Source organism: Otolemur garnettii, unplaced genomic scaffold, assembly GCF_000181295.1.
Source record: "Otolemur garnettii isolate 467f Iridium unplaced genomic scaffold, OtoGar3 scaffold00139, whole genome shotgun sequence".
NCBI lineage: Eukaryota > Metazoa > Chordata > Mammalia > Primates > Galagidae > Otolemur > Otolemur garnettii.
In genome coordinates, this window is record NW_003852534.1 from 4,372,853 (window position 1) to 4,390,957 (window position 18,105).

Sequence of the window (18,105 nt, forward strand, 5' to 3'; positions counted from 1 at the left end):
GTGGGGACCGTTTGTCCGTCCACGCCCCATTTTTCCAGCGCCAGCCTGTGTCCCCGAGCCCTCGCGGCAGGCCCTGGCTGCGGGCGCGCTCCCCCCTTCCGTGTCTTCACCGCCCTTTCCCGGGGGGCCGGGTGGAGGGAAGCGTGGAGGCTGGTGGGGCGCCAACCCCCGAGCTCAGCTCCCTGGGCTGCAGCGCCGCGGTGGAGAGGTGGTCAGTGGCTGATTGAAACTCGGTGCAAAATTGCCAGGGCTTTTTTACCTACTGAAATGGTTTACCAAGGCTGGGCCTGCCATTTGTACTGAGATTTTGGCGAGAGCAACGCCTGAGTCCACACGGTAACACGAGCAGCTAGGCCAAGCGGCCCCCGCGCCCTTCCTGCCTCCCCGCCCCCGCCCCTGAGAGCTCGGGCTCCCCCCGCCCCGCCCTCTCCGAGCGGGCCTCCACCCCAGCCCCCACCCCTGGATGCGAAGCCAGCTAGCTTCTGCTGCAGGAGGACAGATTTCTGCCCTGCGGCTTCTTTCGATGAACCATCAGATTTCAGGAGTACACTTGAGAAAAGGGCTGATGGCGTTAACCAGGTTCTCAATATAGAACTGGATTTTTGGAGCTGTTGACTCCGCTCATCCCGGTGATAGACTAATGTAGTCATTGGTGGACATTTGTTTTCGCCACGAATAATTGAACCAGCGGTTTACATTGACAGTTTTCTCTGTGCTGGTGATTTTACGTGGCGGCCCTCTACTGCGGTTTTAAAACTTGTTGAGAACACAAACCCATTTTATTAAGGCTGATTCTATGTACTTCGAAAACCCGAAAACTTTGCATGTACTTTATGTTTTAATTATAGATGAACCTTGGACATTTTCTGTGGTAAGGTAGAAATTTTAAGTAAATTAGTTAATTGGCGTCAGAATGGAAAGAGGTAGTCGTGATGTTAAAAAAAAAAAAAAAGAAAAGAAAAGAAAAAGCCATATGGCCTAACTTCTTGATAGAAATAAGAGAAAAGTAGTTGGTTGGCGATCTGAATTGAAAACCTGTTAGAACTCAGGTCAGGCGCTTAAATGTGCTTTTAACAATATTTAAGGCTGTTTTGACGAATGCATTGTGAAAATCATTCTTAATGAATTCTTTATTGAATGTCTAAAACATAATATAATACACCAGATATTCTTGCCACTGGATAGTCTTCAATAAAAGTTTGATTTTTTTTTTTCGATCTCTTAAATAAGTCTTATTTTTAGCTAAGCATTGACAGAATATCTTAAAATGGTAACGGGGGGTGGGGGTGGGAGTTGTGTGCACGGCAGCCTAGCCAGTGGGGATCCTGCTGTTTATAACTAGTTCACAGACTCTGATGGCATTTTGGTAAGATGTACATCTTTTAAGAACTTGAACCAGCATTCTCTTATTAATCCTTTAAACTGTGGAAATCATTTCCAGTTCTTACACTCTGATGCATCCTTTTTATTAAAAAAAAATGCTAATAAAAGGCAGTGTACTTAAACTGTGCTTTGCAAATATTATGTATGTTATGAATGGCTACAGACAGTGGGCAAGTTATTTGTAGAATGATTATCCTTTAGCTAGGAAAAAAAATCATTACAACTCTTGGGCTGAGATGCTTCTTTTTAATGTTAATCAAGGGGAAGTGATTTAAATATGCATGCATGTAGCAGTCAGGACGATTTAGTTGTTTTTTCTTGAAAGAAAAAAGACTCAAAAGGCAAGACTTACTTTTCTCTTCTCTGGGAATTGAAACCCTAATCATCTGTTACTGGGGTAGTACAAGAAATTGACATTTGTTTTTCGCTTCAGGATTTAAATGGCTTGCCCAAGGAATCTGAGAAATGAAGCAAATAAGTTGCTCTATTTTAAAGTAGTCATTCAGTATAAATATATTATATCGATCTTAACTTTTTTATTCTCTGATATGATTAATAGTATGTATATTCTTACTTTTTCTTCTAATGGGCATATGTATCCTTGTGGACACTTTGGAGAGAGGTTTTCTTAGACTCTCCCATTTATAGAATCTTTATACTCTTTTACTGTGTGGGTCCCTGCTTTTAACAGATTTCTGAGGCAAATATATTTGTGCTTTTTTCTTATGTAGGAAGACCAGCGAAATAGTTCACTGAGTTGTCGATTTTATCAGTAGATAAGAAACTTTCTTTATTACAGTTTCAGGGAAGATTTTTTCAGGATATTTCTCAGTTATTCTAAGGGCCAAATTTTGTAAAATTTCCATAAGGAATGTCAGTTTCCAATACCCTTTGTATAGCCTAAGCCTGTGAGGTTAACAAGAATGAGCCTTACGTGTCCTTAACACAGGAATTTACAAGTTCCCAAAGTAACCGTCTCCATGCAACTCTTGACTTGCTTTTCTGCGATTTGGCTTTTATTTTCATTATTGGTTCTTTCTCACTGTTCATTCTATTTGATTTGACCACATCCTCTTTTATTTGGTTATCTGGAAAATTCCGCGTTTTGATAACAGCTCAGGTTTTTTTTTTTCCTTAACGTTTTGTTTTGGATTTTGCCCCTTTCTGTGGAGCCTGCGTTTTTAACCACAATAAAGATTAAACAAAATTTTTGAAACTGAGCTTTCTTCCATTTTACTTACTGCTGGCTTTTTTTCTCCCATCTTATCGTTATCTTTTTTTTTAAATTGTATTTTTTTAACACTACCTATATCCATTAGCTGCCTAATTAGTTTTTATCTATTCCATGTGGATGCAGTGAGTTTATAAGAGAATTTCACAAACAAGTAGTTTTTTAGTGAACTTAAAATAAACAGAATTTTAAAGGAGACCTATTTTTATACTCAATAAAAGCACAAAAGTGCAGAAAGTATAAAATGGCTTACAAAGGGAAACATAAGTTCATAATGTTCCATGTATAAAAGTAATAATTTTATTGGGGAGAGATATTCCTCAGGATCAGTACCTCTGCCAGTGCACAGATAGGACTGTTTTAAAGGAATTGGGAACTTCTGGTTGCCTTCAGTTGCAAACAGACAACTTCTCCACGGAGAAACAAACCACTACAAGCAATATGGTATAGCGGAGGTGTGGTTTCCAATGAGCAATTGGTGAATTAAAGCAACCTGGATGTGCATCTGTGGAGGCTCCGGCTCACTGTTTGATCAAACTTCCTTTATGTAGTCATGTAGACTTGATTTTTCTGCTGAGAAACATGACAAAGTAAAGCAATATGACACCAATCTTAAAAAATGCATCAAAGATAGGATTTCCCCTAGGCTCCTCCTAGATTTTTTTAAAATATGACACTTAATGTTATTTTCCTAGACACGTTGCATTCCTCCTTCAAGAAAGGAACAACTGGAAAGAATATACTATATAAAGAATTTTGATCAAATGGATAGTGACAAAGGGCCCTCTGTCACGTTTTTTTCTTCATCCAGCTTTTGTTCAAACACAGTAGGCCTCCTCCCCTGACTCACATGGGGGGCGACGCCAGAGGCCACTCTCATTCCTGTCTCATTTTGTCTACTTTTACTCTTGTACATATGTTGTGGGTTTAAGAGTCTTTTGCATTTGTTCCGTGACACCTTTTTTTGAATGGACTGTTTTAAAACGGAGGCCTCTATTTCCCGTGTAGGACTCCTAGTGGTTATGGCATCCCACAATGCTTCGTGATGGCCACAAGGACAGAACCACCTGATGTTTAGAGCAGTTTTCAGCATGACACTGTTAGCAAGTGTGTATTTTCCGAGGCCACATGAAACTTACTTTCTTAGCCACTCCAGGTTTGGGAGCAGAAAAGCTGAAAACCCCTTTTGTGTAGAAGTCTGAGTGGTTTGTGGGGGGGACCGTTTTTTAGAGTTTGCATGCCAGCGCACTGAGCTATCGCTGTAACACAGAGAGAGGGAAAGCTACCTGCAGCGGTGTGCTGGAGGATGAGGTGTTTGATAGCACTAGGGGAAGAAAATGCATGGAAAGTTTCGTCTTCTGTAGACTATCTAGCATGCAGAGTTTAGTGTGTTGAAACAGTGTATGACATTGCTGTATCAAAGTTGTAAAATTAAGCATTATTTATTGAAAACTATGTATTTTTTTGTAAAAACCTGATCACATAGAAAATATCAGTGGCTTGTGCTTGTGCTTCAATGGAACCAGCTTCTTGCCCCACCCTCCTTGGTATGCAGTGTTAACGCTCAGGGTTGAAAATAGTACACTCCAATGTCTCTTTTGCAAGAGTTTTTCACAGAGGAATACATTTGTTCAAAAGACTCTAATAAAATTGTGTGATCAATCTTCACTTGTGGTTTTTATGTGACTTTTTTCCAGTTTTACATTTGATAACTGCTGTTTAATTCTTAAAGTGTTGTCTCAAAACTGATACTACGGGACAGGCTTGAAAAGTCCTGGTGTCTCAGCACCCCACTCCACCCTCAGCCTGGGCAGGTGAGAGACCCACTGACTATTGGAATGAGCATGGTGGTCACGTCTTGATATATTAAACTGGCCGGTAGAGTGAATAAACCATAGATAGAGGGATAGATCAACATGTTTTGTCAGAAATGTGTGAAGTAGAAAACGGAAAAAGTCAGGAGCAGCTGCTGCTATTGAATTCAATGCCAGCAAACTCCACGCCTCTGTGTCTTTTTTTTTCTATAAACAATTTACAGTGTAAATGTATTTTGACATAGAAATCATGCTGTGTTGAGATTCTTGATATGAAATGCTTTTATGAAAGCCTGTAAGAGTGATCCTTGAAATTATTATCAGATTTTTTAAAAGATGTGTTTACATGGTGAGTGTTTGTTGTATATTAAATTTGCTTTTGTAGAAAACGTTTGTGTTGTATTGTAACAAATTTCAAAGTGCACAATTAACACAACCGCGCTCAGCGTCTTGGTTACACCAATTTCCACAACAAACCAAGGAACAATATGAAACCTAACTGGCAAATTTTTCTAACCATTAGGTCATATATTCAGCGTTGGAATTTCATTCCTAAATATTTTAGAATGTCTTACACCTTGGTAGGATTTTTTTTTTAATTTATATTTTGAAGGAAGGAAAAAACAGACCCTGTATAATTTTCATCTCCTAAAAGTTCTTTGCAGTTAATAGTAAAAGATTATCAATATGTTTCCAATTACTTTTTGGAACCAATTGTTCTATTTACTACTTTCATTTTGGTGATTTTTTTTAAAGAAATAGAAATTATTTTTCATTCAATAATTAAATGTATTGGCATCTTTGGTTAAGACATCACTGACAGTATTTTCCAGAAAACATATAAAAAGTGAAAACATGTACTGACCTTCTCCCAATAAACCTAGACATGAAAGGAGGAGGGATCACATCCTTTTCTCCACTGCTTGTCTATAAAATGCCATAAAAATAGTCCACACAACGTCTTGATCCAAATATAGATGGTAATAGTCCTGCCAGAAGGCAAAAAATTGTTTCTATTTAAATATTTTCATGAAACCAGTAGCTTGATGGACTTGAAAAAATTGAATCTTGATTTTGAGATTGGTCAAAACACAAAATTTCATTTAAAATATCATTCCTCTGATTTTTGAGAATAGTGGGAATCAGAGAGCCAGGCAGAGCAGCTCTTTTTGCCATTATGTTTTTTCACCTAACAGGACTGAATTGCAGAGCTAGAAATTTTGTGATCTATCATTACACAGACAACTGGACCTAATAATAGACAGTGCATAAGGCCAGCTAGGATTTTTGACCCTTTAGATACCTCTGTCTATGAAATAATCACCAGCGTCTATTTAGCCTGTGTTTACACTCCGTGGGTGCTGACCATTTCTGCCATCCATATCCATTTCTGAAGGACTTTGCAAACTTGCCTTTCCCACTAGGGTAAAATGACCATGTTCTGCCCAGTGCTCCCCTCTGTGGCTTGCTCCTAACCTATGACTCACTTGGTCTATTCCAAAAGTTACACTAGACCAGCAGTCAGAGTCCTCTGTCCCATATGTGTGGCATAAGAAACACAGAGAGGCCTAGGAATCAGCAAGAGTTGAGAGGCCATGAGGAAATCTGTAAGCTGACATGAGGAGGTCAGAAAGCAGAGGAAAATTGGGAGAGCAGAGAAATCATGAGTGGGGACTGTGGGAGGCCTGCAGGGAGGAATCAGGAGTGTCTCTGCTCCAGTTCACTGGGGTTTCCTGCACCCAACTGTGGTGAGGTGCTGGACAGCCTATCTAAAAGATATGTAGCCATTCTTCTTTACTAACAAAAACTTACCTTTGCTTTAAATGGCAATTTAACCAGCCAAAAATGTACATTCCCTTGCCTCCCTTTCAGAGGGAGTGACCAGGCATGTGGGATGGTCAAAGCCATGCTGGTGAAAGTTATTTAGTGAGGCCTCCAGGAAGACACCTTGGCAGGGATACAGAATGGGTATTTGCCTTCATGCATGTTTCTTTCTTCCATCTGGGATATAGATGTGATGGCTTGTGCTGCAGGTATGATCTTGTGATCAGGAAAAAGGAATTCCAGGGTCCTTGACCAGCCATGACAGCCTTGGGCTGCTGAGTCGCTGCTAACTGCTCCTCTGTGTTTGGGTAAGTGACAGTTACTCAGATTTTCTCTTAAATGTGGCCAAACCAAAATCATAATAAGCCCCCATTTGGGGGTGGATTAAATGGATTTGTGTTTCATTTATCCCACTGAATAGAACTATGAAAAGTTTAAACAGCCAAAGAGTGAAAAGGATGTAGGAGATGTTGGGAAATCCATGGAGAGTGTTTAGTGAAGCTCACAGAAGTTGAAAGAAATGTCAAAAAAAAAAAAAAGTAAAGAGAAAAAGAAAATGTTAAGAACTGTTACAAACAGGATGGCAGATTTTTGCTTGAATTTTAGGCTTATTTCTAAGAAATATTTTCATAGTTGTGGGCAAAGTGGCTCATGCTTGTAATCCTAGCACTGTGGAAGGCTGAGGCGGTGGATTGCTTGAGTTCAGGAGGTTAAGAGCAGCCTGAGAAAGAGCAAGAACCCATCTCTAAAAATAGCCAGGTGTGGTGGCGACCACTTATAGTCCCAGCTACTTGGGAGTCTAAGGCAAGAAGATCACTGGAGCCTAAGAGTTTGAGGTTACTGTGAACTATGATGCCACAGCACTTGATCAAGGGTGACAAAGGGTGACTATGTCTCAAATTAAAAAAAAAAAAAAAAGAAGAAGAAGAAGAAGAAGTATTTCCATCAAGCCTGGTGTGATGGCTCACACAGGTAGTCCTAGCACTCTGGGAGCCTAAGGCAGGTGGATCATAGTTTGAGCTCAGGAGTTTGAGAACAGCCTGAGCAAGAGTGAGGCCCTGTCTCTACTAAAAGTGGAAAAACTAGCTGGACACGGTGGGTGGGTGCCTATTGTCCCAACTACTCAAGAGGCTTAGGCAAGAGAATTGCTTGAGACCAAGAGTTTGAGGGTGCTGTGAGCTATGATGCCACGGCACTCTACCAAGGGCAACAGAGTAAGACACACTCTCTCTCTCTCTATATATATATATATACATATATAATATTTCCATAAAAACTTATTTGAGAATTGCCATATGTGCGTAGAGGCTTTCAACCTCCCAGTGATATATGATCTGTCCTTGTGTTCATATCTTAAACATTTTGCGATTCATTCAGTAATAAACACCTCTGCTAGGTGCTGGGGTCCAGGCTACGACTGTCCATCCTGCCAGGTGAGACTAGCTTCTCTTCATTCATTGACTGCTGTTCTTAAAATGAAGAGGCGTGCAGGTACCATTTATTCCTATTTTCTCCCTAACATTTAAAATTTTGGTTTTCTAGGTTTTCTAACACATAGAGTATCACAAGCAACATATGCATAGAGGGTAAATTGAGAACCTAAAGAAGCAGTCAGCAGTGCACACACACACACACACACACACAGGCTGAGCAAGGACGCTATAAAAAGCAAACAAAAAGCTCACAAGCCTGGGATCATTTAATGTTAACGATAAACAGCTCCACTCAAATGATTCCTGAGAGCAGCCTCAGTGTATTATACCACGTAATGAAAATCAGTGTTTATATCAGTGACACTAAGTCAAAAGAAAAAACCTCAATTGTGTTTATTAAGGTCTACTTAAAAAGGCAGAAGTGTATGAAATCTTCAATATTTTTTTCTTTCCCCTCCTTCCTTCTCTTTCTTTTCTTCCCTTACCCTTTCCCCTTCCCTTCCCTGCCCTGCCCTGCCCTTCCCTTCCTTTTCCTTTTCTCTCTCTCTATCTCTCTCTCCTTCCTTCCTTTCCTTTCTTTCCACAAGGTCTTGCTCTGTCACCCAGGCTAGAGTGCAGTGGCATCAGCCCAGCTCACAGCTTCAACCTTGTGTGGAGCTGGGCCTACAGTTGTCAGCCACCGAGCCCACTTATTTTTTCTATTTCTAGTTGAGTCGAGTCTCTTCCAGAGAGTGTGTTTGGATTAATGGAAAGAGAAGGTGAGTATTGGGAAAAAGAAACAACATAGTTTGCATACGTGACTGCTCTGCAGATGCCACATCACAGGAGGCCCCACAAGTGCTAATTAGCTCTCCAAAGAGGAAGCCTGGTCAGTTCTGGAGAAGAGACTGTCCTATTTTCCTTCTTAGGGGCCAAAGGTGAAATTTAGTTTAGTGAGGGGTAGGAGACCTCTCCTGGGACATGACGTTCAGCCAAAGTTTTCTGCCTTTAAGGACTTGGAGGATGTCGTCCATGTGAATAAGAGATAGGATTTCTGGAAATCAGCGGGAAAATAGTGCAGCAGCATCTCACAATTACTGCCGTGATTTGAACTTGTCCCAGCTATCAACAGCATATCAGGGATGTTTGGACACTTCGGGTGGCTCTAGAGACAGGATAAGCTAAGGGTGAAATGGTGATCAGCACCCATCACAAGGAGCACACAGGGCACTGAGATTCCTAAAACAATTCAGTCATCTCCAAACTGCACACACCTCTGTACACAGAGAAATTATATTCTAGTGCAGGGGTCGCTCTAGAATCCTCAGAATTGTGCAAAATCATTTATAGGAATGAAGGAAACAAACAGCCATGCTTTATTTGTGCTTATTTTCTAGTTTAAAAAAAAAGCAACTATCTTTTATTTCAAATTAATGATTAGATTAACAGTTGTGCACATATGTCACCTTTAAAATAATACATATATATAAAGGATGTTAGTTTGGAAAATTTAATGGATAGAATTGCCTGATGAGACTAGATTGAAGACCTCTGTTTTAGAGAGGAGATTATGTTACATTGAAAGGGACAGTGTATGAAGAATTAGAAGAATGGCTTCCAATTGTGTTGGGCAGCCAGTTCAGCTGTGCTGTGTTAGATAACTTGATTTGCCTCTCTCGTCCTCTGTCTTCTCATGCATAAACCAGTGGTTGACGCAGATCATATATGTGATTTCTTTCAGTTCTAATAAATAACATACAGAACTATGTTTACTTATACTCAGAGTGTCAGCTTAGACAGGGCAGTGCCTGTGGCCTGTGGAAGCTGGGGCAGGCAGCCATAACTGGAGACACTCACATTCCAAACATTTAAAGCCCTCTGTAGCCATCAGCCCACACATTTTGTTTAGAGATAGTTGGTGGTTTTGAAGTCCCTGGTTCCTCAGCTCCCAGAGAGAACTATTGCAGTACCTGTCACAGTGGGGAGAAGAGAGTGATTATCTTCCATGCCAGTGAATTCTCACCCTTGAATGTGTCATAATTTTTTTTTAATTTTTTTATGTTGCTATTTCAGTTGATAAACTTCTCTAACTGAGAAAGTATAAGAAGTTACTGTATTAATAAGATACCATAACATTTCATGAATCATGAATCTGGTTTCCAAACATACCAAACAAACAATCAAAAACACAGATTTCTGTACCTACTTCCCAAAATACAGATCCCATGTATTTGAAATCAGGCCTGGTATTTACATTTTTAATTAGTGCATCCAGCTTAATGTAAGGCTGTTGGGCCACAGGTCAGCCTCTGCAACACAAGACTCTAAATTTGCAAGGGAATAACATAAACATGAATTTTTTTTGGTCAAAAATCAGTTTCTTTGGGCCAAGAAGTTTCTATTAAAAAACACACCTACACATCCTGTTCTTCTCCATCTATAGCTGTGTTACGGCTCATTCTACAAATGGTTGTTTGAGGAGTACTGGGCGGTGCTGACCACGGGACGGAAGGAGGGGACTGCCCTGGGGGGTTGTAGCCTGTGAGCCAGACCTGAGCTTGAGGGGTGATTACGTGCTGAGCACTGGGACTGAGCAGGACACAGGGCCCCCCAAAGGGGGAAGCAGGAAAGATGTCAGAGTCTGGGATAGGTGCAGAATGAAGAGACAGAGGTGAGCAGAATTGGAGACAAAGAGTGAGGCCCTAGGCCGCAGAGTCAGGAAATCACAAGGCTCAGAGCAGAAGCCAGGAAATCCATGCTGGTTGCGTCTTTGGTCTTGCTCTGGCCCAGGACGCTTGTATCTTGAGCTGGATCCCTGTTTTTAAACTTCTTTTTCTTGCTGGACCCCGTGATCAGACCCGGGGGCCACATTTCATAGATGTGGTCTGAGAGTTGGTGTGAAACAAATCATATTCAGTCCACACCTGGATTTGTCCAGTGCTGGCTCCCTGGGTGACTTTGCTTTCACAGGAGACTGGGAACAAACAAAGAAAAATGAGAAACTGTCCAGGCCTGTGGATAATGTGAGCAACTGTGAATATTTAATGTAGTTCTGAGATGGAAATAGATCTCTGAGCCTATTTTCTCATCTGCAAAGTGGGGCGATAGGCCTGCGTGTGCCAGGCCCCCCGGCTTCACAGTGGGGCAGTGAGTGTGTCTCAATAAGGGCCAAGTAGTATTCATGTCACTCAAGCTTTGTGTGTTTGGACTTCTACCCACCTGTGAAATAGGGATCATAATCCTTGTTTCATAAGGGTGTTCAGTTGCTTAATTAATTAACATTTGTTAAGCTTTCTGAGACCTACTGACTTAAATTAACTCTATTATTAAAACTGGCCGAGCGTGATATGAAGCCCAAGAACTCGGTACTCAAGGAAAGACAAGAATGTGGAAATCAGTCTGGGACAGGTGCTGTATCCTGTGCTCTAACATGTAAAGTACAACAGCAGGTGGAGACGGTTCTGCAAGAGATGACAAAGAATAGAATAAAAAAGGCAACGGCCACATCATTGTCAGAAGGGATTAAAAACAAAACAAAAGCAAGTGAACAAGAAATCCAGCTCCAGTGTAAATGCATTAAGTCTGGGGAACTCTTCACTCCAGAATGTGACTGACTGCCGGTCAGTGACTTCCCAGAATCTGAACGGCAATGCCCACACATACAGGAGACGAGACACCTCCTGGAGCTGGGGTTGTACAGCACAAAGACTTAGCCTGCTAGTGAGAGGCTATTTGACAGTGACTATGGAGTTTACATACTTCTGATAGGAAAAAAATGGAAAACACATGTGCATTTCCCACAAGAAGCTGTCAGAGAACAAGAATCGCAGCTTCCGAAGAACCAAAGGGCACGTGGGTCATGATAAAGCCCATGGTCAACTGGAAATTTTGTACAGTAGAAAGCATGTGAGAAATTGGCCAAGCACAGGGAACACAATTAACCCTGTTACCAGGAAATCCAGAAGAGCAACGTAATCAAGCCCCTTCCTCTAGAACCCCATTGCCAGGGGAGAGTCCCGTGTGGCACCTATGATGGCAGACATTGGACACTTGGCCGGCACCACAGTCTGGGGGGGTAACACAAAGGACATGTCAAGGAGATCGAGGAGGCCACAGAAGTCTTTGTATTGATAGGGGCCCCCAGTGCCCCAGTCAAATCCCAATGATATAACTGCTCTTTAAGGCAGCCCCAGTAGAAAGTGTATTAATCAGGGTTCCTCAGAGAATCACAGTTAATGGGATGCTTGTGTGTACAGGCAGTCTGGCTTCTGAGTTTGGCTTCCTCTCTACCATACACTGATTGTATTGCATCCATGACTTTGGATGAAAATTAATCCTTAGAATCTATAGTATAAAGAGTTGGGCTATCCAAGATTCTCAGTTTCATCTTTTCCATGAAGCTGTCTGTGGTGGGCAATGTGGCCACAAGCCAATATCCACACCCTACCCACTATGTCATTCTGACCTCTGACCGCTCCTGTCCACACACTCTGAGGGCTGGAGTATCTGAGTCTTACCAAAATTATCAATATAGCACCAATGTTTGGTGCAGCGTTGGTCACTAGTTATGCAAATACCAATAAAACCTATAATATATTAAATACCTTCAATATGCCCAACATCTTATATGTATTATCTTTTTAGACATTTCCCCAGCTTCATGAAACTGGTATTACTTCCACGTACACAGGGAGCTGCGTAACCTGGCTCACCCAGGTCAGCACAGGAAATTAGGCCGCAGAGCCAGGGCCCAAACCTGCATCCCCTCAGTCCTAGGGTGTGCTTTCTGTCTGTTTTGGTCATAATGAAAATTTGGAGATACACAAAAATCAAGAAACTTAAAATCCACATGGACAGAAACAAACCAAAAGCCCAATAAGCCAAACAAGTTGAAATTTTCCCGAATGAATTAGGAAGGACTCTGTCAGCTGTGTTCCTTGGACTTGAAATAATGGACCATAACACAGCCTGTCTCAGAACTTTCACAGAGACCCTCCTAGGCCACCCTGGCACTTCGAGGCCCTAATTGATAATCGAGCTATTATGATTACATTTCCTTCTTTAAATCTTTCTATGGCTGCGATTACAGACACCTGTGAGTTTTAAGTTCTTATGTATTTGTAGAAGGAGTGGATGGGCTGAGAAATCCCGCATTCCCTCCTCTCATGTTACAAGGATGTAAACTCCCAGGGGAAAGGGCTGGGGTTTGCTTTCTATTGATGGAAGTGGCTACTGCGTGACTTACCTCACTGTGGAAGAGGCAGGCTTTCAATGCGTGTGGGCAGCGTGCTGGCAACTGCCCTCCTTGGCGCTCTGCGTTATAGGAAGGAGTGACCACGAACTTTTAGAGAAAATATTGGGGACCCCAGATTAGACCCCATTTCTATTTCCAAACCCCAAATACCCACAATGATTCTCCTCTATTTCCAACTGGTTGTATCCTTAAAAAATACAAACTAGGTAAAATAGTTCTTCAAAGAGAATTAGCAACTCTTATTAAGAAAAAAACAAAATTGGTAGTTTATATATAATATGTATGTGTGTATGTATATGTGTATATATATTTGTTCCCCTCCTCGAGAGATAAGGTTTCAAATAGGCTGAGTAGAGAAAGCAATTATAGCTCAGCTCTAGCTGACTGATGGATTGTGGTTCTATTAGCTTTTGGTGTTTTGGGTGGTGGTGGTGGTGGTGGTGATTTTTCTTTTTGTTTCTAAAGGCCTCTAACAATCTTCAAGATGAAAATATGTAATGAGTCTTATTAGTATATTTAATGCATTTTAGTAGTTTTCTTTTACCAAAAATGCAAAAAATATTTCATTTCCTAAGTGGAGAGCTATTAATATACTAACATAGCCATAAATTTACTGTGCCAAAGATAGAAAATTAGCACTGAATACATAATGTAGGTAAATAACAAGGTAAGAAAATAGGATGGTTTGCAATAGAAAAGTAAAAGTATTCATGGTTGCCCACAGAATTTTATTTGAACTTCCCTAATTATTTCATAGAAAAGTCGTAAGGAGCAGCAGGCCCAGTGCTGACTGATGATTTGTGCTGTGTCTGACTCATGCTGCCTTTGAAATATTTGGCTTTACCATTAGCTAGATTCAAAAAATGCTAATAAAATATTTATTAGCTATTACTTTTCTTGACCTATTAGTGGAGTTCACTAATGGACTCGAGCTTTCTAAATGGAAAGTTATATATTTCTTTAGCATCTAAACCAGTCACTCCCCTGTACGGAGTGCCTGCAATATTTTTTAACTATAAGCGCATGTGAGTTTCAAGGTGACATTTGGTACTGAGCTGAATGCACTGTCCGAAGCACTGACCCCAGTCACCCAGAAATCTCAGACGTAAGAAGTAGAAATCAACTCTGGCTAATGAAAACGAATTTATTGAACGATGGACTCTCCAAGGCGGCCCCAGAGCCTGGACTGTAGAAGATGGGGAACAAGAAAGTCCAGGCGGGGCAGCACCTGTGGCTCAAAGGAGCAGGGCGCCAGCCCCATATACTGGAGGTGGTGGGTTCAAACCCAGCCCCAGTCAAAAACTGCAAAAAAAAAAAAAAAGTCTAGGCCTAACCTGCACCACACCGGAGTCTTGTTGTTGGGGCTGCCTCAGCTGTACTGTTGGTGCCGTAGCTTGAATCCTGTGTCAGGATTCCATATGGGATGCCTGCTCCATCCTTGCAAGTTACAACTCTCTTGACAATGTGTATCTCTGCACCACCACCACGAAGACATTTCTCCCACTTCTGATGCCGAGTTCAGAATGGCTGCATGTCATTGGTGAGGACCCTGGTCTTTTTTAGCTTCTCCAGTGAGACACTGGCTTTCTCCCTTCCCCTCCTAATACTTAGAAAAGAAGAGACTTCCTAAAAATAGGAAGAGGACATTGCCGATGAGAGCAATGCCATATATATACAAGTGTGTGTTTGTACACACATACATAAACTTCGTATATTTATGTGATCAGATCTACATAGTTTATCATTTCCCAGGTTTTTGTATTAGTTTTATTTTGTTATTTGTAAAACTGAAATATTGGGAAGCTCTTCTCTATTGTCTAGAGAAGTTTCATGTATATTATAGAGAATTTTGGAATACAGGGGTTACAACATACAAAATAAAAAGCATAAACAATTATACACCCCCAGCATCCACCACTGTTAAAAGTGATATTCCCCAGATTCCCCTCTAAACACCCAAAAATGCATGTATGCAGAGTTTTTACAGAATTTGCAGCATGCAAATTATCTTTTCACATCCTCCATACACAAAGCCTTGTCAGCTTTGCTCACTGCTGTTTCCCCAGAACCTCGTAGAGACCTTGTCACAAAGAGGCACGAAGTAAAAACGGTTTGGCCGACAACACAAGTGAGACTGTCAGACGCTTTCTAGGGCCAGAGTTAATACGTTGTTAATGAGACATGAAGAAGGCTTCTAGAACTCGTATAGATGAGGGAATAACTGAATTTTTGTTTAAACTGGTCAGCAGCTTGTGAGTGCGGGAGACACGAATGCAATGTCTCCCTGTCAAGGTCTTGGCCACGGAAGTGACTTCCTGTAAAGAGAAGCATTGGTGAGTGCGGTTGTCAATATAATCCCACCTTACAGTTGGAGTTAGTTTTGTTGCAAGCATGTCAGTCCCTGGAAACATTGAAAATACATGTTCTTGACTAAAAGGGGTACAGCCAATTATTTCTTGTGTCTGCAAAGGTCAAATTCCGTGGGACTTGGGGATAAATTCATGGTTTCTGATTCTTCACACACTGATGTACCCTGAGAAAGCAGCGTGGAGGCCCTTGGTGTAGCATCTGGAGGTAACACCCACAAACAAACAGCAGTGGCCCTCATGCCCAAGCTGGTGAACTCAAGGTAATCACAGGTTCAGGACCTGTGGCTTTCCTGGGCACGTTCCTTTTTACAACCTTTTAGAAAGACTCAGAGACATACAAGGTCTTATCTGGGGGCTGTTGGTGGTGGAACTATCACTTAAAACAAAATTTCCACAGATGTAAGTTCTCACCTTGAGCACCCCTTCCCAGACAGGTTACAGCTGTGCTTCCTTGGGCGTCCCTATCATAAATGTCATTCCTGGATCATTTTTCAAGCCTCATAGTAAATATGTGTCTTCTTCACATTAACTATAAATTTTATTCATCCTTTTTTATTATTACATTTCTCCTGAGTATGTTAACAAACTAAAACATGATTTTATCAATTATACATTGTACTAAATGTCTGTGGTTCAAGCATCAAAGTATAAGCTCGAGCTACAGCAAGCCCTGTTGTAGCTGTTGACAGGGAATACAGGCTCTTCTAGGGCCAGTAGGTACAGATATTCTATAGGTATCAGCACAAAGCCATCTGGTTCAATTCTGTTAAAAAGCACCTCTCTATAAAACTTGTGTTATGTGCTTAGCAATAAGAAAAAGGTTAATTACATCTGAGCTTAAACATATTATGTTAATCTTTTGAAATCATTCTTTAAAAAGAAATAGTAATATCATCTACCCAGGGTGACAGAGAGTCTGTCTCAAAAAAAGAAAAATAAAACATAAAAAATTAGTAATATCAAAAACCTACTGTACAATATTAGGTGGCATTTGACCACAGCCCCAATAAAGGGCAGGTCCAAGCCACAAAGATAGTTGGTGAAGGAACCAGGGAGAGAGACTAGTACGTGTGAGGGCCCTGAGCACTGGGCATATGTGAGGGAAGATGAGGATGGTTTGGGGACTGGAAGTGGTAAAAAAGAAGGTCGGATGCGGCCTTAAAGGAGTCCAAAACCCAGCAAGGAATGGCCTTGAGGAAGGAGACGGAAAAACTGTCCCACATGTACCTAAGAACAAAGCAAAAATAGTCATTTAAAGACATTCAGTGTAGGTCCCAATCGTCCACCCAGTCCAGTCCCTCTCAGGGTTCAGTTTACTCTACACAGTACAGTGGTTGATATCTCTATGGTAGCCCTAAATTATTAGTACCAGTTTCTATTGATAATCACCACTCAGGCTAATTCCAAAAGCCCTCAAGCTTATCAAGCCCTCAGTACTGTGAGACCTCATACCAGATACTGGGAGTGTGAAGATGAGCCGTTTAGTTTCCTCATCCTCCCAGAGTTCTAGAGAGACCCTGAAAACTACGAAATGCTTTTTGTATTTAAGAAGCTCTTTATCTAAAATGATTTCACTTACATTTAAAGGATTTAATACTGAAAAGCTAATATCAAGTTCCTGGAAAATTCATAAACATGGAAATCCTGATACCCAGCCAGGTCATATAGAAGAGTATACTTGGGGGCAGCACCTGTGGCTCAAAGGAGTAGGGCACCGGCCCCATATGCCAGAGATGATGGGTTTAAACCCAGCCCCGGCCAAAAAGAAAAAACTGCAAAAAAAAAAAAAAAAAAAAAAGAAGAGTATACTTGGACACACACACACAAATTATACACAGGGACCACTAAATTTAACATTTAAATAGTATCTGACCAATGTCTCCGAACTGATAAAATTTATATGTTGAAGTCCTAACTGAAAGTGCCTTAGTATGTGACCTTATCTGGAAATAGGGTCATTGCAGGTATAATTGGTTAAGATGAGATTGGGCCCTAAAGCAACATGGCTGGTGTCCTTATGGAAGGGGATGCTGGACACACACACACACAAAGAACACCACATGAAGTCGAAGGCAGAGACAGAGATGAAGCACTGTCAGCCTAGGAAGCCAGGAGAGAGGCCTGGAACAGATTTTCTGCCACAGCCTTGGGAGAAACTAACCCTGCCAGCACCTTGGCCTTAGACCTCCAGCCTGCTGAACCTTAAGACAATACGTTTAAGCCACTCAGCTTGAGACACTTACACAGAGGCCCAAGCCACCGAATACAGCATGTTGGCCAGTTCTGCTGCGTCTGCAGTGCAAACGGCCAGCTTGTAATTCAGTACTGCCCGTGGCATGCCTCCTTTTATCCCCAAGTCCCACGGAAACGACCCTCAGTGTGTGTGTGTGAGGAATGCACCCATAATTCTGGTTAGAACTTTGGAGGAGAAGCACTAGTGGGTTGGAGACTTCATCACATTTTTTATATGACTAAAAAGGGCCTAGTTAGGAACTAAGCAGCTGAGGGAGAGCAGCACCCAGAGCCACGGAGGAAAGCCCTCTGCACAAGTGCTGCCCTGCTAACCACAGAGCGACTATTTTCCTATGAACAGTTTTGAGGCTTGGAAGGCTGCTCTGCGGAGATGAGTCATGTGTGAATGATCCCAAACAGTTGGGCTTGTCACATCCAGGAACTGCTTTGAGATGTAGGGACTGAATGACAACTCTAACAAGTGTCAAAATACAGCCTTTCCACCACTTCCTCCCCAAGAGGATGTCTATCAATCAGCCATGACAGCTGAAGAGGTCGAGGGAGTGATCTGTCCATGCTACGGAGA